This window comes from Poecilia reticulata, chromosome 17 (assembly GCF_904066995.2).
Source record: "Poecilia reticulata chromosome 17, P_reticulata-male-v2, whole genome shotgun sequence".
Taxonomy (NCBI): domain Eukaryota; kingdom Metazoa; phylum Chordata; class Actinopteri; order Cyprinodontiformes; family Poeciliidae; genus Poecilia; species Poecilia reticulata.
The window spans coordinates 14,421,845-14,447,894 of NC_088846.1; the positions used below are offsets into that span (position 1 = coordinate 14,421,845).

At 36.8% G+C, this 26,050-nt stretch overlaps 1 protein-coding gene across 1 annotated transcript in view; it reads right to left on the minus strand.

Moving 5' to 3' along the window:
- The window catches only part of gpc1b (glypican 1b), a 63,509-nt gene that overhangs the window by 26,826 nt on the left and 10,633 nt on the right, over window positions 1-26,050 (minus strand). The window lies entirely within an intron of this gene.

Here is a 26,050-nt window from a genome sequence, read left to right on the forward strand (position 1 = left end):
GGACAATGCAAGAGTTAGAGAGGTAAGGAAAAGACTGAAGATAAAATCCAAAAATTAGCATTAAAATGAAAAATTTTACTGCTGTCATGTAAAAAAAAAAAAAAAAAATCTACTCAAATTGACTGCACCTGACTTGTCTATGGTATTGCTGCATGCAGGTATGAAATGTATAATTTAATATGGAAACATGAGGTGTGAGATGGATGAAATAGTCACATCTACATATTGGTAATTAGTCAGTTTAAAGTTTTATTATGGATTCCTATCACACACTACTTAAAGTACACTTGCCTCTGAACATTGTAAGTAACATCATACTGGAAATTAAACACAAAACATTTTTTTTGTCCAAGAAGATATTTGAAAGTTTTATGTATGATCACATTAGAAAAGGGGCTTCTTTGAGGGGAAAAAATGAAGAAATTATGACTTTCCACAAAAAACAAACATAGAAAACTGTTAAAAATATATATACAATATTTGTATGGAATAAACAATATTAATGCTCTGAAGAGAAACAATGAATAATATTGCCAAGACCTTGATTTGTTTTGAGTTGTTTTTAGGTTTTGATTCATTTCTTTTAGCTTCATTATTATTCTGTGGTCCTAGTGTCTTTCTTTGATTAAATCAGCCTTGTTTCTGTTTTATTTTAGTTCAGTTCTTTCTTAGTGATTCTAGTTTATGTGTATTTCTTGAGTCTAATTATTCCACCTTGCTCTAGTTTTGTTATGTTCCTTATGTCTACTCATTCTTTGGTGTTGGATTTATTTACCTAGTTACCCAGTTTGTATACTTTCCGTTGCCTCCTGTGCTATTTTAACTCTCTCTTTCTGTCTCCTCAGCCTGCCTTCGGCTCTCTAGCCACACACCTGCACCCTGTTTCTAATCAGCCATCTGTTCCTTGTTCTATAATCAAACTCCCTAGTAAACATACTACTCATTCTCAGTCACTGCTTGCTGAATCCTCCAGTTATTCTCCAATTATATCTTGTTGCGTCCCCATTTACTCTGCTGGATTTTGTTCCTGGTTCCTGTTTTTTTTTTTTTTTTTGTTCTACAATGGCTCTCTGCATTCCTTACAATTTAAATATGTTTTTGTTCATCATTTTTGTTAAGCTTTCAACACCACTTGCTGCCCCTGTCTCTCTGGGGTCCCCTATAAACCACACAGAATCATGACAAATATGATGTCTGTCTTACTAAAATCCTCGAACCTTAAAACCATATTATAAAATTATTTTGAAAAACAAATCCTCTTTGCATTGTCTTTTTGTGATCATTTACAACCAGCATCAAATTTGAAGTACAAAGTGCTTTCTTGTTTAACAATAGGTTGCATATTATACAAAGTACTGCTTGTAATGCAGGTTACCTTACTGCTATTCTGATTACATTATTCATCCATTAACAGTGAATGCCATTTAAGTGTATTGTGTAAAGACCTTCCAAAAACATGCACAAATGCTTTGTTAAGACTAAGACAATTGCCTGCCCTTTTGTATCAAGTCCAGCTTATATTCCTCTGAAATCCCATTGGGCAGTCTTGAAGTTCACTGCTTTGCCTAAATTGGAAGTCCTATTAGTTGACACAAATGTATATTTTCCCACTTACATATACAGACTAAGATTTCCCCATGTACATGTCTCTCGTGTGGTTGTTACTATGCAAAACCATTCTACACAAGGGAGATCAATTGTGGTCAAAACAGGACATTTTCCTCATTGGAAGAAGGATGAGGTTTAATAACAGGTCTAAGAAAAAGCTAAGTGTGACAAGTTCAGGAGCAAGTTCAAGTCTCTGTGTAATCAGAGCTTTTCCACTGACTGTACTCATCTAACACCGTTCCAAAACTTGAAGCATTTAATTAATGTGTCAGCTCACATCAGCATTACTTTGTTTGCACGTACATTTGGTAAACACACATAAGTGGTTGATTAATGGTTTAACTTGTCAAAGCTGTAATTATTATCCACCTGGCTGAACATTGGGTAAGACTCTAGGCACGATTTGATGAGACATCAGTGTTACAGATTCTTTTGCCTTCCCTTTGTATGTCTGAAACTTGCTCTTGCTCATAGAATAATAAGGGTATTTCTGTCTCATTGTTCTATAAATTAATCAGAGTGCGACTTCACCATTTCACATGGGCACCAGAATAGGGGGGGGGGGGCATTTTGACCCCTCCACTTGATGGCCCTGTCCAAAAAACGATCTTGTTTCCTCAGACACACGTATCCAACTGTGACTGATGTGTCTCTCCCTCCTTTTTCTTTATCTTGCACGTTTGCTGTCTAGTGACAGGCAAGGCATAATCAAAGCTCTTGACATGCAGACAAGTAATTGCGCACTGTTATAATTCTGCACATCCCAAAGGCAGCTGGAGTTGGAAACACCAGGCACACAGATGGCAGGTCACTATGTGGAGAAAATGCAGGCAGAGGAAAAGAGAAATTATTTGTATCCGTTTGTGTGAACATCTTTGAAGTAACAAGTAAAAAATAATAAAGTCCTATGACAGCTTCTCAAGGTAATTGATTTACTTTCTGAATGTAAAAAAAAAAATGTAATGTCACTCAGAAAAAGCTGTCACGTAATCTCTCTGGACAGTAAGGATTTTTCTAATTAATGAAAGATTTCTGCTTTTTTGTCCATTTTTCAGGGAATGTTTCACAAAAATGTTTGTATCCTTAGCACTGTGCATCACTCATTGGATGAATCCAAAGCCAGAGTCTGTGGAGCACCGAGACAAAACACAGGTGGAATATTTGGATAGTAGATATTTAGTAAAGGGTGATATGTGGAGATGGTCAATTGATGTGTTATATGACATACCTTACAGAAATAGCTAAATACTCATGTCCTGTTGCACACACATTTCTGCAGAAGCTGGCAGAGGAGTTTTGTGCAGATTTTATGGGTGAGGAGACAGCAATCAAGGCAGATAAAATAAGGTGGAAGTCTAACCCATCAGGACTCAAAAGTTCAGCAAGCTCAAAAAAGAGGGGGAGTGCCAAGTGCAGAGATGGTGCTCTAAAAATAAAACCTCTGACATCTGCAGCAGGAGTTGTGCCAGGTGAAGAGAGGGAATCTACACTGGCTGCAAATTGTACATAATTTTATTAGCTTCATTGTAAATAGCCAAGTGTAAATAGTTAGAATAATATATTCTTACTTATATGACTCTTTTTATTGACTTTTGACTTCCAGTTTGTGTTCTGTTCATTTAATATTTGTTTATTGTTTTATCACATATAGATTAGTGACACGAAAACTGGTGTTCATAATTTTGATTTTGTGACAAAGTAAGTTAAAACTGTGGTTGATTTGTCCCTATATATTTTGAGAGTTCTCAGGCGAATTGATTGACAAATAAGCTTTTGCATGACATTTACTTTGACGATAATGATTAACACATAAACACTTGATGCATACTTAAACTTTGTCTATGAAATAAAAATAGCATTTTTTGGTTTTAAATCATTGTTTAACTGATTAAGAATTACATTAATTGTAAAATTGCAAGGTGAATTGAACGAGGTTTAAATGGGGCATTTAAAGTCACCCTTGTGGCAGTTCTAGCTTTGTGTATATGAAGTTGTATTAGGGCAAAGCAGTGAAAGCGCTGCGAAAGCATATTATAATCACACTATTTCTTCTTATTATGCTTCTGTCAAATGAACTAGCTTTGTGGAGGCCTAAACCTATATGGAAACTCACCAAATGTGATGGACGAATCAGTCCTGTGTAAAAATTACATATTTTATGGGAGTCATAAAAGTTGTAACAAAAACGAGCCCCGCATTGACATTAACAGAGGAGGAGATCATTTAACCCACTGAGGAAAAGAAAGGTATTCAAGTTAATGCAACAGAGCATAGCAGCACACTGCACAACTAATGCGCATGTGGCCACACCCATGAATCTACCTAAAACATCAATCCGGCAGTGCTTTTCTGTCCACCTCCTCAGCCGAATTTTGAAATTAAACCAAAATGAAGTTACAGGCTTTAACATTCAAATCATAAGAGCATGTAAACAGCAACCAAAAATATCAGACCTACAGTTCTTCTCATACCACAAATCTGAACAAGAAAGGAGGAAACTAGTTCCATAAATGCACTTCCCTCAAAAAGTTTTGTTAGGGAAATTTCAGAGTAATTAATTGTACATTTTAAGGTCTTTTTGGTTCTTTTGTCACCACTTCCTCTTTTTGTTTTTCTTTAGGCAGATATGGCTACTAAATTCCCGAGTCATTAGCTTATCATTGTTCATCAGGGAGGAAGGGTTCTATTAAACTGCAATCTCAAAAGGCAGAATAAGGTCACACACACACACGCACGCGCACACATGCACACACACACACACACGCACACGCACACACACGCACACACACACATACTGTGATAAAGCATGGGAGAGACCAGCAGTCACAGGCTTTTAGAGATGGTGGGAAAAGGGGGAAGGAGAGAAGAAGACAGGAAATTAAGAAAGCATCACTGCTCTGGGAGTCTGTGAAACAAAATAGTGTTGCCATGTAGCTAGGTCACTGTTAAAGTGAGATCCATCTTAGGACTGCTCTTTTTGTCACTGCAATGTACAGTATTATTTGCAATATTTATTTTTATTATTATGTAAGATTGTCCAACAAGTAGGACTAGAGGTAGAAATTAGCCACTTGCCTGTAATCACACCACTGTTTTAAAAAACTGTCAAAGACAGAAATATGACTAATGCGACCCTCTGGTCTGGAGATATTTCAAGGTAAGCACAGAGGACACTTAACAAGCAGACTGCCCTCTGTGCTTAGGTAAGCTACCAACAAGGGGGGCAACATATTATATTTAATTAATTAAGCTTAATTACTATGTTTTTGGACCACCAGTAGATTAGCTTTTATCATCTGGGATACATGATTGATAGAAGCAGAACAGGGTGGAGCTGCGTGGGCATTTATTGTTGCTTGTTGCTCCTGGTTTACTCTGGTTTACTCCGGGTCTGTTCTGTGCCATCCTGGCGCAGCCTCCGCAATACATATGCACCCGTCATTGTCTTCAGTTGAACCTGCACGAGCACAAACTCCAAAATCCATATTTTCAAAATAATTCACCATGACAGACTATATTTGCCCACAAACTAGATATATTAATGAAAATAAGGGTATATTTATACATATATCCGAATGTATCAGTTATTACTATGCGTACACACAAAGCATGTGGCTTTAATTCAGAAACCTATCAAGTCACAGCAGGTCCGCCAGTCAAGGCAAACAAAGTGGGAGACCAGTGGAGGGAAAATATTAATTTTGGAAGTTGAGAACGACAGTATTTTACATGACACCACTCATCCTTTTTATCACCGGCTTTAATGTACAATCCCTCATTTCCCGCACATGCTTCTTGTTGCACCTCTGCTGTTAGCAGCAAATTGGAGAGGAGAAGGAACGCCACCAGTGGAAATTGAGGTACTCTGGAACGCCTGTGAAATGCACAGCAGAGCGAAGCCAGATGCAGTGTAAATTAGGGGTTACACTCTGATGAACATCTGGACCTTAATTTCTTTCCTTCCTCAACAGGGTAAGCTACCTACTCCTCTATGTAGTCTGCATTTACACTAGACCAATGACTGAAAACTGCCATATTTCTAAATGTCGACTGGAGAAACGTTTGACGTTTAGACGGCACCGCCAAGACATCTTGAGCTGTATTTCTGCTTCCAAGCCACTAGATGGGGATCTGATTTCAGCATGTCATCGAATGCACATGCGCATGGATTCAAAAAGTATCGGTGTGAGAGATTCTAGTCACTGGTGTCACGTAAACAAGCGTATGGATCACAGCAAAAGTTTAAACCTATTAAAACTATGTTTTTGTGCATTCTGTTTTAGCTTTCTCATATTATGTATTACTAAATGTGCCACAGAAGTCTAAACCCAACCAGACCACTAAGCAAATTATTCTGTCCTGACCAGGCCCAAATTTTGGGTCAGGGTCCTGCCATAGATATAAACTCTAGCAAAAAACACATGTTTTGATGAGTAATTTGATAAAGAAGTTGAAGACTAAACAATCTGTGCATCATGCTCCATTTATGATCTGGTAAAACAAATAACATAAAGTTATTTTGGGAAGCATAAGTACCAACTTGTTAACTGCAAGTACCTAAACTGAAGTACTTGTATTTTGTGTGGAAAAAAACTGGCATTGAGACACCCCTAGTGAAAAACACTTGCTAAAGAGTGGAAAACTCACCAAAATGATTTAACAGACTTAAAAAAAGATTATATAACAAAAACTATAGTTTCAAGAATGGAACCCAGAGGAACTCGCCATGACAGCTCAGTAGATTCTGACATGATCCAATGAAGATCCTACCCAGTAAGAAAAAAGAAAGCCTCCATGTGATCTCCAGAGACTCCAACCAGATCCCAGTTCAGCATTTTAGTAATAATTTTTGTTAGGATACATCATTTTCTATTAATCAGGATGTTTAACAGTCTCAAAAAAAGAAAAATTATTGCCTATATATTGAGCTAAAATTAAGACAAACTCGATTCTAGATATACAAGTAGTAAAGTCTGCTATTGTATCAAAAAAAAAGTCCAATTTTACATTCAAACATTTTATGAATACTTTTTTCCTCAAAAACATTTCACAAAATAGCAAGAAAAGAATCACAAGGACACCACTAATGACTTTTGGTGTTGACTGACAGCATATAACTGATGAGATTCAAATCACAATGTGCAATATATGTGAGCGAGTGTGTGTGTGGGTGTGTGTGCGTGTGTTTGCATGCAGAGTTGAGCTGTGGGACCAAAGGGATTAACAGCCTAATCCAGCCAGTGGTCAGAGTGCGTCCACAGCTTGGTGGATTATTGCCTGTGCCATACATAGCATTCATGCAAAACCAGGAATTGCACACATGCACACACCCACATACTCTTGAACAGTGGATTAGGGTTAAACACATGAAGAACAACAAGACTGCTTGGCAGCAAAAGTTGACATAGTTCATCCGCAAACAGCACGCACTGATGTTTAACACACCATTCTAACAAAAAGCTCGTAATAGACGACACTTTCTAACTAGAAAACAGTCTAAAAGCTCAGCAGGGCTTTCTTTGAGCCTCAAATGTTCAAACACAGAGGATGACCCACAGGTTACCCCCGTCTGTCACCTACAGACTCTGGATACTCAGCCTGGTAATGTGAGACACACAGAGTCACATAAATAGCTTTCTCCAACCAGACTAGATGGCAGCTATACAACATTTATAACACATTACCACTACGGTCAGCTGCTTTAACGCACTACGATCTTCAAGTTCACTGTGTTTCTACTCTGCTGAATGACCAGACATGTTTCTGCTTCTATGTTTACTACAATACAGTAGCAGAGGAAATACTCTTGCTCTGTACATTTACATAGAAAAAGGGGGGGATTTCCTTCACTTGAATAATCAATTAAGGAAACGTTTGTGTAAGTAATTATTTAAACTCGAAAAGACTAACTGTGTTAAATGGCACTGCATTAATTTAAACTGTATGAAAATAAGTAGTGCTGTTGAAGCGTAACAGGAGGATAGAGCAATTCTTGAAAAAGGCTATTAAGGCATCCTCTGAAGGTGCAAAAGAAAACTATAAATGTGTAATGACTGTAAATTACAAGCTGTTGTGAACATACAATGTACCAGACCAAATCCACCCACAGAAATCTCATCAGTCTCATCTGAAACAGATTTCTGCTGCGCAACACTTTAGCACATCCCACAGAGAAAGTCTGACTTCTCAAACTTTAAAGGATTAAACTGTTTGGTTATTTAGTAAGCAACATGTGAAAGGTACTAGATATATTACGCTTACCGATTATTCTATACTCACCAGTCATTTTATTAGGGATACCGCTTGTAACACTGACAACACATTCATGTATGTTGGAGCAGCAGCTGGACACTCCCTGATCTACAGCAGCAGCAGCAGAAGTTGTCACTCAGTTCTGCTCCTGTTAGCTAGAATAGAAAAGTGAGGCTGCCATTTGCACCGGCTCACCGGAATTAAAACTGTGATGCTTTCAGTCAGTCAATCTTGTTTTGAACTGATGGCTTTAAGAAAGTACTTTGTAGACAAAGAAGTAAAGTTATGGCAGATCCAGCAGCATAAAGTATGAAAAATAATTATAAAATGTAGATGTGCAAACACATATTTTCTTCTTGTTGCAAAGCATGTGTTTGATTAAAAAAAGTCTAAATGACACTCAGTTGCTGCTGCATTCCTATACACGCGGTCACTGCTTATGTGATATTTATAACTGCATAATGTTAATAAGCAGCACTCAGATTTACATTATGTTTGTTTATTTTGCATCAGAAATAGCAGGTAGTAGAGAAGCAAACACGTTCTGGTGAATAATAAGATATCTTATTATTAATCCTTTGAGTGCTTGCATTTAGAATGTGTACAGTAGAAAGAACCTTTTTTGGGGAACGGATCAACTTTATGCATTTAAAATACAAACACACATGCAGATAATTCTCATCGTCACAGCCAATTACATCATGATCCTCCTTACTCCATGACTCTCAGGAAGCACACATGACTTGTTGCCTATTTTCATAAGATGTGCTTTTGCTGGATACTGAAGTTGTTCTCTCGAAGAGCAGAAAAACAAATTGAAATCTCTGTAATGCTACTCCTATGTAGCGCTGTTTACCATTTGTCTACCACGATGGCACATTTCTGGGCTGCCTTACTTCCGGTCGGGTCTTATGGGAACACAAGATCTGTGGTAGAATAGATCCATGATTCACATTATGGACATGTAGCTGACAAATCTGCTGACGTGATGCTATCATTCTAACAGTGACCCACATTTCTGACACTTTACAGAATTTATCCCACAAAGAATTAAGGCAGTTCTAGAGGTAAAACGAGACCCAAACTGATACATTTCTTGTGCATATTTAGATAAATAAATAACACATTTACCAAGAGGAAGCATAACATTCAAACTTTATGAATCATGCATCTCTGAACCTGTTACATAATCTTCAGTCACAGCAGATGTGAGCCAGATGCTAGAGCATCACCCCTGAGAGTTAGCGATACAATGTCATTGTTTACTGAACAAAATGAATTGAAGCTGGCAATTTCTAATGTTGTGAGAGGAAGAATGTGAGTGGGCGAGAAATAGCTTCAATCGAAACCGAAACTTTCTACTGCACTGTCAAGTGCATGAAAATGCATTATATATAAATGTTAAGTCCATTCCTGCAGCCTTTCCAATGAGTCACAGGGTATGTGCAAAGAAAGCAACAGTTTTGAACTCCCTCTAACGGGAGTTGTAAAATATAGGGAACATGATGAATTACAACCGGTTTTGTAATTAAGTCGGTATAGTCCTGAGATGCATGTTTGACTTTCCACTCTGATAGGACGTGCACGGAGTGACATAGAAACACAATTTTGCACAAACCCTTTGGCTTTTGTTCTGTCCCCTATTTCTGAGGCTCATTCTGATTTTCTCTCTCATTCAAAAACAAACCTAACCCAAACACAAATACACACACGCACACACTGTGGTTGATGAATAACTAAAGTGTGTGAATGCCAGCTACATTAACTGAAAGCAGCAGCCTGTCTCATGCACTTAGCAGGTACAAAGTGCCATCAAAGAGGGCCAATCTGGGGTTGTAGTTCACTGACCAGAATATTAACTTATCCACCAAAGTTTTGCTGTCTTCGGTGACATCTCCATCATTAATTCCCACATATTTTAATAAATCTACAGCTATTTTTGCTTTGCATGGAACGCGAGAATTCACTAAGTTGAACTAGAATGCAGGTTTGCACTTCTTTGCATCTTTGCAACTTGCTGAGAACTATGAGGAAAAAACATCCAACATCCTGTCCTAGTTTTTTTTTTTACACCTCTACTCTTACCCAACCTTTTTTTGCAAGTTGCAGGCATGCCTTAACCTGATCTCCCCAGTGTGTTACCTGACAGATTGATTGTCAGTGTGAGTGTAACTGCAAAAACATAGGAGAGACTGGTGGGAGAAGGGGTCATTTAAAGTTATCTTAAAGAAACCTAACTTCCTGATGTGGTGTAGACGTGCTATAACGTACAACCTCTAAAGAAATTGAATGAGCTGCTGGGAGTTGACCTCATTTCTAGGCATAGAAGTTTTGTTTTTTTGTGTTTTCAGGTGCACGTAGGTGGGTATTTCACTGATGATCCCTTAAGAGCTTTTGACAATAGATGTCAAGACTTGGCACACATCAGACAAAACATCCTGCCACATCAAGTGTGGAAAATAGACTGACGTCTCAGTGTAACTACACACATCTATAAACCCTAGAAGTCTGAGAAAAACAAGGGGAGGAAGGAGGATGTGAAAGAACTGACAGATGATCTTTTCACAAAGTTAAACCTGTAGGATCTCTGGATCTATAACGTGCTGTCAAAAACTCTGAACATCACAAAGGTAACTTGGTCTTTAGGAGGCAATGCAAATGAGTTTTTCCCGTTTCTGGCTTATTGTTTTGTTGTTTTTTTTCTCTAACTAGGCAATAGCAATGGAAAAACTCTATTTTCTGATTTCTCATTCATGCAGTTTTAACAGTAATCAAATCAGAAAACTTGTTTTAAAAGTGGATCCTTCTGCAGGAATTGGAGCATTTCAACTATGTGTGTGTTCATTTTCTGTACTTAGCTTATCCTGTGCATTGCCTTAACCAATAATACCAGAATTTATCTAGTGCCAATTACATCCAACACAAGTTCCTATACAAGCAAGGAGTCATGGACTCTCCCACTCACTGATACTGTCCCTTTATGCTGCATTCAATTTGTAATCAGAAATTGAAATCTCATTGCTCCAAGTCCAAAATCAAATTTGACAAATCCAGAATGCTGTCTAGTGCTCAGTAACTAAAATGGCAGCAAAATGAAAAAAAAAGAGAGGTGTCAGTTGGAAGCTAAGAAATACACAAATATTACATAAATATTTGTGGAGTCTGTAAATCCAAGTTGTCCTAACAGTGCTCTTTAGGTTGGAAGTTGTTGCTCGGGTGAGAAGGCAAAGTTAGCTACTATTGGTATTAAAAATATTTTTTTTTCTAAAGAGGATTGTCTGCTGTTCATTCAAGCTGGTTTAACTGTTGCTCTTAATTTCTCTTTTTTATATTTTATTAGCAGTCTGACATTTGTCTTTGTTTTAATGTATAACCCCATTTTTACACAGAATCCTGTCTCACACATAATGACTGACATTTCCTTTGTTTCAAGAAAAAATAGTTAATGCCTGCTCATAGCGGGCAGACTTAACAGAACAGACCGCAAAACTCCACTTGGTGCATCTCTAGCATGTTTGGCTAATAGTTGTTAGTTTGTTCACTGACTAAAACAATTAAATCCCACTGGTTTTCTTACTTGCAAACTGAACACAGCACAAGAATTCCCAGCTTCAAGGGATATAAAAATACAACACACAAGAAAGGGTTATGCAAACTTCACACAGGCAAGGCCTCATGAATCAGAGACCTTCTTGCTTTGAGGTGACAACCACCAGCCAACCATTGTGCAGCTGTAGCTTTGAACTTGTCTTTATCAATAAAGCCCCACAGTTCATCTTTTATAATGCTCGGTTCTATTTGAAGTAGGTTTCCACAAAACCAAAGTCATTTGCAAGCTCAGAACTGAAAAAGAAACAGGCAAAGATGAATGACTTGAATTTAGATTTGCAAGAACTAATGGCAAAATCTCTCAGAAGATGCTGACTGTGCTGCAATTAAAAACATCTCAAGATTTTTACATTAAACAAGTAGAAAACATTGATCAGCAAACAAAATGTTTTTCAGTGGATAAAGAGCTCACTTATTTAGCAAACAAAGTATATTAAATACTTTTGTTTTAATGTCATGAAAATATCATTTTGCTATTAGCACAATCTTCATATTAAATTAATCAACATGGCATTCTTATATAAACCTTGCAAAGCCCAAAGCAGGAGCATCATTTGAAGATGAGGAAAATTAGCTAACAGGCAAAAACGAAGAAGCCAGAACAGTGTAAGGTTTGTGTGACTGTGTGCAGATATGTGAGATTGCGTGTGTGTGTGTGTGTGTGTGTGTGTGTGGTGTGTGTGTGTGTGTGTGTGGGAGAGAGAGAAAGCCTGGACTCTTATTCAGCAGCAATGTTCTTCTTGTGACAGGACTTTCTCCTGCAATTTGACCTGCTGTTGTCAAAGCCTGTCAAAGCAGCAAGGGCTAGAACACATTTAGTCTGAGACGGGAACTTGGAGGTGCATGTTGGTGTAGCAGCAAACTGATGAGGAATGGGAAAGTGACCGTGTAAAATATTCAATTTAAAAAACAATATGGAGAGCAAGCAAGTCTGGGAAAAGAGAAATGTGTTCTTCAAACCAAGTATCTGTACATACAGATTTGAACTAATGGATTCAACATTGTGCGAGTGCCAATATTTAACAGAGCGAGTCATTTTCCATTTTACAATTTGCATAATTAAGGGTGTGGCTAGAGGGACTGGTGCATGTTTGTGCATTAAGGTACGCATAATTACCGCATCATTATTACCTTGTTTAAAAGATGGAGCAATGATGCAGGCTACTTCATGTTAATGAAGGGATTCATTAACACTTCACAGGACTTTTTCTAGTTTCTAGGAGGTAAAATGCAATCTCATAGTGGAGTGGAAAGAATCAGCTTGCTTTCATAAAAACTACAGTATTTACTTCCTGTCACATTTATCCAAAAACTTCAATAGCCAGGAAAGCGGCCTAATATGAATAAATAACTCACTAACTGACCCTTATGCTCATTTAAATAACTTGGGTGTCCCCAAATTAGAAATGTACCGAGAAGATAAATTTTGTGCAATGTTTTGACCAGAGGGATGCTTAATTTTAAAGACGTGAGAATAATCTAAATATAGTTTTGAAGATATTGCCTTCAAAATATCTTACAATTTATATATGAAGGTGTGCTTTTTTGCTAAACTGGGGAGGTTATTTCAAACTTTGCCAGTTCCATCAACCTTTTCTAATGTGATTCTTGAAATTGGGTATAAGGAAAACAATGGAAACACGGCTTAAGATTAAGGCTCTGAGCCCACAAGAGTATTGAGTTCAAAGTACTAATGAAAGGAAATTGGGAGCACAAATGACACATAATGTAACACTTGACTGCAATCCAGCGATCTGTGAATCTTTGCCACCACTCTTCAAAATCTATCAGTCATCGGCTTTAGACATACAAAAACACACCCATTATTCTGATTTAAGTCTTTCAAAGCCAGAGAGAAAGGCTGTCAAATGTTTGATCAGGTCTTCTTTAATCCCAATAATGACTCAGATAAGCACTAAATGCTGGATGATCTGCCTATTGATCCTTTCTTGGAGAGAACATGACTGAGTTTCTTTGCCTCATTCAGATCAAAGGACAGACTGCCGTCTTACTTCCTCCCTCAGTTCAGTCATCTTTTTCTCTCTTCTCTCTGCATACACCCACCTCCCAACTCCCCCAACTCACTTCCCACACACACACAAGCACACGCCATCTCCCCCCTTTCTTTCCCTTGCCTCTGGCTGGGAATCTAGCCAGTGAAACTGGGATTTCAGACAGCAAATCCACACTTGCCCAGATCTTCAAAAATTCACTTGTTTTATTAATGGCTTTAACTAGTCAACAGTCATTACCTTGGGGTGTTTCTCTCAATTATATAATTTCATGTCATCTGTCTAGCTTTAATATAGATCAAGATAAATAGTGTGATCACCTGTCAAATGTCTGCAATGTTGGCAGCAAGAGAGTTGAACTTCTTAACATTTAAAGTATGTAAATTGCATGTTTCTATCTACACCTCTAGCATGTTATCATTATAATAAAATAAACATTCATGAAAGGCTCAATCACAGCATAAATTACCAACACAGCAGCACATTCCTGCAAACTGACAATCAAATATGTAATGATGATGGCCACGGGATCTAAGGATTGCTCCCAGTTGATAGCTCAAATGTCAGTTAACCAGTGAGTCATTCTGAAAGTGTGATCTGAAGGAAGGCTTGACATGGGAACTAAAACTGTACAAGGAAAGCCCTGTTTTGGCGAGGCTGCGTGAGAATAGCGTGCATGCCAAGCTGTCTATTTTGAAGTCAGGTCAGGGCAGGCTAACACTTTAGGCACTCTTAGTCACTGTGAAACACTGAAATGTCTTCACAACAGACGGATAGGCATGGCTAACTGACACCAAAGAGACTGAAACAAACAGAAACATGAATGTCAGATGCCAAGACACCAGAGTGTGAGGCAGTAACAAGAGTTTGGCAGCCAAGAAAATAGAGCAAAACAAACAAACAAACAAAAAAAATAAAAAATGTGACAGAGGATATTCATATCCAACACACAAATCATTACATCCCAAGAAAAAGATGAAGATGTTCAGGGATATCGGAATATGTGGTTGATGTTATCCTGCACTATCTACAAACCACAATGACTCCCTATGAAACTGCACAGAGAACCATTTCACCACAGAAGCTCATTTCAGTAAACCAGGCCACCAAATGATTGTTCTTATGTAGGCCACCAGCCTGGATGTCACACATCTCCTGCATGATTCCCAACAGCACACGCTTTGACCAGATACAAATTAGGCGTAGCGGGTCATTGTGTGTGTTGTGGGACAGCACAAGGCAGACTTATGGGAAACTGAGCCACGTTATGTCCAAGAAGGCAGCGGTGCATGACAATGCGAAGTCATTTTATTTAATTTTAATGTAAACCTTCATGACAAATAGGGCAAATTTTAAAGACCTGAATTAAAATAAACTAAAACAATAGTTAGGAATTATTTAAAAAATATAATGTTTTATTAACAGGCTTGCAAAATAAGTTTGCAATCCAGAAAAAATAAATAAATAAATATATATATATATATATATATATATATATATATATATATATATATATATATATATAAAAGCAACAAACTTGATAAAAATTGTTATGATGATATTGATAATGATTAAACCACTATTTTCTGAGATTTCCTTTCCATCACATAATGTAATCAACATTCTCTATAAGTTCAAGCATACTAGAAGCTAAAAACATAGATAGGTGTGGGAACATGACTTAGTTTGGCATTTGTATAATAAAGTTCCATCTTTCATGTCCAAATTGCTTGAAATTAAAAATATGATTGTATAAAGTTAAATGTACATATTAATTTAACCTTAATATCAATAAGCTGTTCTGCATATTACCTATCAAGCATTCTATTTGGCCAGAGTAGTAAACCAAAGCAGAATACTTTTCTCTGTCAGATCTTAGAGGGAATTGAACTGATGTGAATCTGTGATGCTAAAATGTTTAGCTGGAATTCATCATTTGGAGAAAACTGTTAAACTACTGGAATTATGTGAGCAGTACACATTTACAGGCATGTGGACCTATGAGGTGTCATTTATAATAAAAAAAAGAAAAGACAAACGGAAAATCATTCCTTCTCATTGAACCACAAAGCAGTCGTAGGTGTTTAATGTTTTTGTCTTTTTGTTATAGACGGCTCTGCAGTCCCGGAGAATTCAAAACCTGGCATATCGCCCAGGTGGGAGCAGCTTTATTGCAAAGCTCTGACAGGTAAATGCACAAGATGTGTAAAGGAATGTTTCTGTCTTTCACTCTGTGCTACTCTGTCTAATCCTGCTATCAGTCTAGGCTTGAAAGAGGGCTTTTCATAGTTTCTTCAATGAAAAACTTAAATGCTTGTCAAGTGTGCACTCTGAAGCACAGAGCTACAGCAGCAGCTCTCGGCTCTTCCAAACTAATTTTACTCTCTTGTGCACCTCTCATCTTAGTTTTATGCCCTTGGCATTAGGTTTAGGTTTACGGTTTGGATCAGGGATAGGCTGTAGAAATGAAATAAAAATGTATGAAAGTCAATGCAAAGTCCTTGTGAAGATAAATACATATTGTGTGTGCGTGTGTGTAAGAATGGCACTTTGTTTCAACAATCAGACGTTAGAGAGCTGCCTGTGTTGAAAAGCTAGATGGTTATCCTCCCAGGCTGAGACGAAGGGAGAGGAAAAGAGGAAGGAGAGAGGATTTAAAGAGGCCAGAGGGAGACACACATAGGGCACCGGCATTTGCAGAAAGGGTGGATGGTTATCCATCCTCCTGCTAGGATGTAGGAGGAGAGACTGAAAGAATGAAAAGGAAAAAAAAAAAGTATTTTAAAGAGGTGTCACTTGAAAAGCTCTCTTCTGCTTTACTCCTCTATTAATCCTAATAGAAGGTCTGACACCTGCTAAAAATATACAAGGCTAAAATACCACAAGATGTGACTGTTTTAGGACTGATAAACCAGAGATATAGGCTGATTTTGTGTTTGGTGAACATTTCTCATGCTCAATTTTCAGCTGAATTGATTACATCTCCAGGCCTTGGAAGAAGCCTAAAATGAATTCACACAACATGAATTCTTGGAGCTGGTATTTCCAAGAATAAACAATGCCCTGCTGCCTAGCAGGTTTCTGAAAGCCTTTCTAAGAGAAAAAGGCCACAACTTCATAGATCCCCCCACCATAATGAACAAGGACCATCGAGTACTTTCCACCAAGTCTTTCTGTTTCACTCCACAGTAATCCTAGCAACAACAACAAAAAAAGCTTTACTTCTTTTTATTTGACCAAACATGCACTTCCAGAAAGTTCAGCAAATTCTGCACATTCACTTTCAGCTATAGAAAAAACTTTTTTCCCATGCCTCCAAAACAACTCTTTGGCTTGTAGATGCCTCCAGCAGTCATTGTCAGAGAGGCGGGGTACCTGAACAGGTCACCAGTGTATTACAATGTGGTGCTCTGTACATTAGATTTAAACTGAATATTTAAAACCTTTTAAATCTTAATTTAAATTACATTAGTTTTTCTGCTTTCATGTGAATTTTCAAATTTTCAAAGAATAATGATAAAAGCAACAAATAAAATACTCATAAAATGAGTGAATAAAAGATACTTTGTACAATTTATATAACACATTAGAAAAAAAAAACAATATTGTGTGTTATATCAATAGCAAATTATTTTATCATTGCCTTTTGCCCCGATAAGTTCTTTTATAAGCATGGTCTTCCTGCTTTTCTTCCTGTAAATTTAGCTACATAAAGAGGTGCTTTGCTCTGAGCAACAGACTTTAACACAAGACCAAAGCCAGCCTGGCTGTGCATTACATTGAACTACAAAGTACATAATTTGTAGGTCAGATTGCACTCTCCCCTTATGCCCGCCTAACCATGTAAACTACACTGTTCTGAAATTAGTCAACATAAAAATCCCTTTTTAATTAACTTCAGATTTGTTTGACAGCTTCTGAATCGCAATGGCAAAACTGGTTTGTCGGTTCATTTGATCTTTTTGAAGGGATTTGATTTTAGTTAAAGCAAAAAGAAACTTAAAAACAATGTTGTAAAAAAAAACCTTCCTGATTCTCATAAAAACTATTAAAAATACAAAAAAACAAAAAACAATCATGTAAAATCAAAGCCCAAATATGACAGATCAAATATTAATGTTTAACTATGCAGGAGTAGAAATGACGGCTCTTAAGTAGAAAAGAAAACATAAATTTATGTTAGCAAGAAGGTATTTCCCCCCAACCCCATATTATATATATATATATATATATATATTTACAGGAAGAAAAGCAGGAAGACCATGCTTATAAAAGAACTTATCGGGGCAAAAGGCAATGATAAAATAATTTGCTATTGATATAACACACAATATTGTTTTTTTTTCTAATGTGTTATATAAATTGTACAAAGTATCTTTTATTCACTCATTTTATGTGTATTTTATTTGTTGCTTTTATCATTATTCTTTGAAAATTTAAATATATATATATATATATATATATATATATATATATATATATATATATATATATATATATATATATATATATATATATATATATATATATCAACTTTGTATAGTGTAAAAAGACAAGAGGAGTGCAGTGTTTGTTTCATGGAGGAGAAGTCCTGGGTAAAGTCACTGAACATGAAAGCTGGTCCATGGGCTAGAAATAGACAGGCTCACAGAGTGAGGTCTCTACCAGGCATCTTTAGAAGTAGAAAAGGAACAAGGACTGCATGAAAGACTAAAAGTAACAAGGAAGAAATAAAAGAGGCTTCTTTTTGCTCCAGAGAAAGAGACATGAACCTAACAGAGTCCTGTTAGCGTAGATGTTTCCAAGAAGCACACTATTTTCCCTTTACAGACTGCTATATTAACTCCAGGGGTTGTCATTAGTTAACTGTTGGGGCAGACTTTTCTATCACCAAGCTCTGCTGCAGTGCACAATCTTTTTTAACTTTTAGATTTGCAGCAGAGTGGTTTCACTGCAAGGACAAACCTGCTCATAAAAGCAGATATTGCCTGTATGTTTCTGTACTCTGACACACGCAAACACATGCATTTATTAACTTCAGTCAGACTAAAGACTAAAATTTAACTCGGACAAAATAGATAGACACACCTCCAGAGCTTTCCACAAGGACACAAAAAGGCAAATTGCAGAGCCTTGAACTGAAACTATTAATTTCCGTTTTTGTCCGCGACTAGGCACATTTTATTGAAAGCTCACTGCAGCGCGTTGGAAAGATTATGTCAATTTAGATAGACGTCGTAGTAGTTAAGGAGACAGTGTGTCATCTTGGTCTGCTGCTGATAATGTGGTTCGCTGGAACTGAAAACAGAGTCACAATGCATGGACTCAGCGGGTCACTTGGATACCAGGGTTCTGACTGTGGACAATGAGCCATTTTCATAAAACCTAATTACTATTATAGGAAACAAATCAATGAATAAATAGTAAATAAATTAGGAGTAAGCTTAAAACTCTCTGGCTTTCCTCTGTTTACTCCTTCATTTGTAAGAACAGCAGCTGCAAAATGACAATTCTGTCTTTTCTTTGCTTGACAAAAAAAAAATCATTTTAAGCTTCCTCTGCTAATAACTGACGAAATGACATATATGATGACATAAGAAATGCAGCAAAAATAATTTCTGCCAAAGCCCATTTCATTAATTGCAAACTTTATTGGATCGAAATTGGATTAAAACATACCAAGAGTATGATTTCAAAGTCATAGGTGCAGAATCAGAATATTTTTTTGTGAAGATTTGATTTGCTAATTTCAAATTTAGCCTGTTGTGATTCCCCCAACATATTTTTGACATGAGAAGATACATTAAGAATAGCAGTGAGACTTCAGTTTTTAACTAACTTAATTATTCACATTAGTCATTTCCTTAGTGTATACACAAATTAAAATAGAAACAAAATATTTTCTCCGATCATCTCACAACAAAACTCCAAACATGAAGAAAATCGCCCAAAAGTCAAGCTAAACATTGTCCATTAAAAGTAAAAATAATGTGATTCACCACATAAGCATAATTTTGGAAAGAGAGAATTATTACCAGTAAATGCCCATGAAGATGGGCAGAAATAAAATAATAATCGCATAGGAACAAAAGTGGAAGAATAGTCTATGAATAAAAAGCTTATTAATAGTGCATCAGTGCATTAGGTGCCGTGTTCTTAGGAGAGAAGAGACCGAGCTACAATTTGCAAAATGTGTGCTGTGGGCGTTGGAAAACTGCCTCTTTTAAGAACCACAGCACATTTGGCTACAAAAGAAGTAATAGACCACTCCACAAAATGCTTTTATATGTTACATGCTTTTACAGAAACTGCAAAATGACAGTTTCTAAAAAGACAAAAATATAAGAACTTTTAGATTTAAAAAAAAATGTCATCATTAAAATTTACCTTTTATGTACATATATTTTCCAAAATAAAATGTAATTTTAAAATGTTCTTAAGCAGCAATGACCTAAAAGACCACCTATAAAATAGCATTAGGAACAGAAATATAGTACAAGTAAATTAGGAGTAAGCTTAAAAATGAAATGAAATAAAAATAATAATAATAATTAAAGTTGCAATATATAGTGCAGGTTTTCTATTTGGAACAAATTGGGTGATTTACTACTATGCTGTTTCATAGGCCAACTTCATCAATGTGTTTTGGATTATTCTTGCTTCTGTGGAGTCACAAATTATTCATTATGTAATTTATGTCTTTTAATCTTTGAAAGTGTTTTTAAGCAAATAATTAAACTATGTTAATATACAATTATCATTTCAAATTGAATGTATTTCTTTTAGAGAAACATCTACATTTCTGTCACTGCTCTGGTTGTTGCAACACATTCTGTCACATTGTTTCTACGTGACAATGTTGCGTACAGCAAAACACTTTCTTGGTTGTCTCATTCATCGCCGATTCTTTTTCACAATGAAGCTGTAGGATAAACACAGGGAATGTCGAGTGACTTGAGCTCTCATCCCCTCAGAGGAACACCTCACTTTGGTTTGGTATGACTGCCTACGTACCCTGTGGGCACACATCGCTGCTTCACTGAGTGATTCAGAGGAGTTAGGCATTGCTCCACTAACTGCAGTCACATGCATAGTGTTTTATGTATTCTGCCAAAAAAGCAGACAGAGCAAAGTGGCATTTGACTGAAACATATTAACCTTAATTTTCTATGCATGACTGAATAAACATTCAAACGGATGCTTCTCGAATGCCCACTTAAATAAACACACACACACACACACACAAACAGTAACTTAGGTACGAGCTAAGCATGCTCAGAAAAAAAGCTATCTGAGAAGACAGAAGAATCAGCTCCCTGTCCAAGGTTTAAACAACAGTTACTTACGTCATCCAAAATCAACACAGCCAGTGCCTGAGGAAGACAGCCAACTAATTTATATAACAAAGTGGGAAAAAAAAAAGGACTTTGGGACAGGCAGACCAACGGCACTAAATCAAGACAACTGAGGCAATAGAGTTGGGTAGAGATGCAGAGAGACTGAAAGTAGGTGGAGATGGCTGACTAGAGGAAGAGAGGCCTTTGCGGAAGAAAATAAAGACAAAGAAGTCTTAATTATAAACCAACATCTCTAAACTCAAAGACCTTGAATAAAAGGGATTCACGGCTTAAAAAGAGTGGCTAACACAGTGAGTGAGCATTCACTCATCAAAGAGGACACCACACGGACGACCCAAACGCCAAAGGGTATAGAACAAGCAGGTTTTGCTAATTTACCCACCTCAAGTAAATGGCTAAATTTGCAAGTAAAAATGTTCAAGCTTCAATTGTTCAAAACACATATTATGAAGAGCACATCAAGATAATGTACACACGCGTTTACAGAAAGGAATTCAAAGCGAGATAATGTATCATTAACAACTTCTCGGGAGACAACTTCTACTGGTTCGGCTACCTCAGTTCAGTTCATCCAGTCCAGTTGTCCCAGGTCATTCATCAGCAAAAATCACATGACACACCAGAGCCATTTATCCTGAGCCACAGTCCCCTTTGCCCGAAAGGATTTGTGATTCAATTTGACTGAGTGATGTCCTGGGCCTCATTGCTGCAACAGAGACTGCCTGGGTCTGCTGGAAAAGTAGCATGCAGGTTATGTAGCGCACCATGGGTTTCACTATTGCTGATTCTACTGATCTTAGATGCTTACAGCCAGTTTGTTGACATGTAAAATAGATGTGATACACACAGTACTTTTCTAGCCATACTGACCACTCACTTTACCCTGGAGACGCAGTCGCACTTGTGAGCGCACACACATTCACACATTGGCACACAGATTGGTAGGCAACTGCCTTCCCCCGGGGTAAATGGACATGTGGCAAGAGAATGCTGGAATCAAGCCCAGAACTTTCACATTGCAAGACAAGTGCTGGTCCCACTGAGCTACAATCACCAAGATGAAGTGCTCTGATTGGTTCATTTAGTGTTTCATCATGGACGGTACAAAGAATAAAGCGACAAGTTAGCAGAGATAGACAGAAAAAGGGAAAGCAACAATTTCCATCATCTCTCCCTCTTTTTTTATCTTGCCTGATTGCAATGAGAATATGAAAGTTTTCCACAAAAAGTTTTTTTTTTTACATATCTTCCTTCGCTGGCACAAACTTAAACACAAAAATAAATATGAGATATGGAAATGTGTTGCCAATATTGTTACATGATGAAAAGGTTTTAAGACTGTTTGCATATGCAAAAAATCTTGGACAGGGATGCAACACTTCTTTAGAAAATAATTACCAATAGATAATTATAAGCAATGACTCGAAGCCAGTCCTTTTCACAAAACACTTCAAAGGAGATTAAAATTCTTTTTCACTTTCTTAATGTTTCTGGTGAAAGGACCAAGCCAGTGGGAGCTTAATTCAACCCATCAGTATTACGCCCTTGATTCCCCAAGCAAGGTAGTCTGGGCTTTATTCTGACTTGGGAAAAGGTAAACTCATGTCGCAGCTCAAGTGTAAAATGTAAAGATTCCAGATTGCCTGTGGGGTCTCTGTTTAGTGCACATTTTACACACATGACTTCTTGCTATTAACAGCTATAGAATGAGGCAATTTAATGTACTTTGAAACAAATCACTGGTCTGTAGCCAGCTCTAGTTGTTCCAATGGCAGTGACTGAAAATAGAAGAAAGAGATGGGTGCATATTTGTGGGTTTTAACATGACTGGAACTGCTGGTTAACATGTATAAGTACTCATTAAACAAAAACATTAATATTACTTCAAGCATTTTTGATAAAATAAAAGTGTAATGGGAATAATAAATTACATTATATCACTGACGGAATACATATGCATAGTTTTTCTGTGCAAATTCTCAAAATGAGCTCATCAAAAACAGTGTGGTTGTGCAATAATGTAGCGAGACGCTAGTTATGAGCTATTATTTCTCAGATTCAAATGCACACACGTACAAAGGGCCAAACACATTTCATACATAAGCACGTTATATGCTCTAAAGAGATGAGTCAGTGAAGCATGCTGTAAGCTAGGGTTGGCAGGGTTCATTTGAAAGATGTAAAATATTTATGCAGGAAGACTCTGCAGGGAAGGATGACGAAAAGAAAATTGCAAGGGAGAAACGGAGAGATAACAAATAACAAGACACATGAAACGACGATAAGTGGGCCAAAATGAAATGCTCCGTGTTACAGCTAAACAGAAAAAATAGACATGCTTTATGAGTCATTGTCATTTTACATTCATTAACTTACTGTGTAGTACTTCCACTCTTTGGTATGACAGAAGAGGATAGTGGGAAAAACCCAATATTATGTCAACGAGATATTGAAATCTGTTTCAACAAATGTGTGTGCTATTTCCAAAGTGCGCAGATATAATGAGGACATATTTTGCATACGCTTTGCAAAAAATGTCCACACATCTCAAACGTTCTCTTTGTTACAGTCACAAACTTAAATAACTTTAATTGGATTTAACGTAACACACTCATGCATATGTATAATTAATATGAACAGAAAATTATATCCTTTTTCAATTTTTTTACAATTCCACCAACATGAAAAAATTATAAAATGCAAGATTAATTTCAGTATAATCTTTGTCAAGGCACCCGAGGTTTGTTAGATTAATGGACAGCATCACAAAGGATAAAGAAAAGCACTGTACTAGTTAGAGTAAAGCTTTGAAAATCTTAAGCACAGTGAGCTAAATAAGGGTTAATTCTGAATGAATGACACGAGACTGGTGCAGACAGAACAACAGCCCCAAACATACAGCCAGAGATTCAATGGAATGGTTTAGGTCAAAGCACATTCATATGCTCTGAAGACTTGAAATGGTTTATTTGTAATGAACATGTAAAGGTAGGCACATATAAGCTGCATAGCTTCAGCATACACGTTTTAAATCTACACAAAATGTATATTTATGCAATACTGTATTTGACTGTGGTTTTGATCTCAATTATTGCAACTGGAGTGTTGATTAACTATAACAAATATTGTTTATTTTATTTTTTTTATTTGTGTTTTAGACCAAATAAATTATCTAGCTAAAAATGGCCCCATCAAACTCCAGACCTAAACTGCAAATCTGTGACGAGACTTGAAAAGGGCTTTTTAAAAGACATGCTTGACTGCTACTCCTTGCTATTTTGCAAGGAAGAAAGGATAATAATTTCACTCTATCGATGTGCAAAGCTTTTAGTGACATCCATATAAATTGTTTACTCAGAGGGACTGAATACAAATGCACCCTACACCTTTCAGGCATTGGTGTAACATTTTAAATCTTTAAAGGGTTTAACACTCTTTCAAAAAAAAAAAAACTGTTAAAACGTACAATATTTAAAGAAATCCTTAGAAAAAACTTTCATGAAAACGTCATTAGAGTTAAAGATTTTTGCTAAAGTTTGGAAAAGTAAAAGTAGTGAAGGGAAAATAAGAAAAGTGGCCAAACAGAGAAAATAAGAACAATCCTGTAACAGCAAACAAGATGACAACTAACAGTAATTACAGATTTCCCTCCATAATTATGAGGGCCATTTTCCTCAAGACCCTCTGCTTTTGAGGCCTCGGTAATCGTCTGGTCACTCCCGCGCTTCCATCTATCTCCACAAGTAAATAGCAGGTCAAGCCAAATCAGCAAACCACCATCAACTGTGGGGGCTTGCCTTTGCCCCAAATAACCCTTGAGAAATGATGTCATAAACCTAGATCTTACTATCTAATTACAGAAAAATGTGCTTCCATAGAAAGACCAAAAAAATCCAACTATAGACTAGTTGGGGGAAGTGGAAGAAAGACGATGAACCACACACAGAAAGAGGGAAATGAAAAGACACTAGTGCACAGCTCAAAGTATTCACTTGGTTATTCTGCTTCCTACAAAAACCTGGAAGGAGCAAGAATTTTTAAAGTGTAACTCAATTATACAGAAGCTGTCTCAAAAATGCAAAGGACAGAGAGGCACTCATGCTGTGCAGAGTTTTAAGGCCTGAAAGAAGTAGGCTTGTTAAGCCTCTACGGTGGCAAAGGAATACTGTAATTACATTCAAACCAAGAGTAAAAGAAGCTCCCTTTGAGGTGGTTGGCTAAAACGATAAGAATGCTACAAAATTGTTTAGATTCAGCAGACCTTTGTAAAAACATGATATACAAATCACATTCAGACAAAAATTCCTACATCAAACTTGATAGGCAGAGGAGTTTCTTAGCTATAATCATGTCTTATTATTCCAGATGGCCATGCATAATTTTCCGACGTATTGCAATACTGTGCTTGACTGTAAAGTCCATGTTGGTTGTATTCAATAAAATTAAATCAAAATAATGGGCCATTCTTAAAGTTTTAAATGATTAACAGAGAAAAAAATGTTTTTTGGAGAGCATCTGTGTGCATTTACTATATTTGCAATGGAAATAAATGAATTCACAAGGTTCTCTGCAGCTGCAGATAAGGGAAAATAAGGAAGAGAGAAAATGAGAGATAAAAGTCTCATAAAAGAGAAAAGACTCTAACAAAGTGGCAAACAGAGGAACTGATAACAGAACCGCTTATGAAATGGTTTATCTGGATGAGAGAGAATCTCCTGGAAATTATGAATGCCAAGAGAAAAAAGCAATAATAATCTACTTGTGTAGAGACTAATGCCTGACGGCTAAAATATGACAGTTCAATTAAATGTCGGCTTAAACATAAACAAAGAACCGCAGATTTGGTTGAGCTGAGGACAAGGTGGCAACAGAGCCCAAGTATGAAAACAGCATGAAAGACATTATGAAACGTTATGAAGTTCAACATCAGAGAAGAGGTGGAGAAACATGCAGCATTGGAGCTATTTTAAAAGCCAACTCTTGAGAAATTGAAAACAAATATTTCTTCTTGACATTTATATTCTCATGTGAACACGCCATCAAACTTTATACTCTAGAATATCTGTGTATTTTTTAAGAAATGCTCATCTTTGAGCACCTACTTTCTTCAACCTCGATCAAGCTGTACTTTTATACCTGTACATACTTTACAATCAAGTATATTCTCTTTTAAATTAGCTAAAACTCATGCTCTGAGATTAATATGTTAAA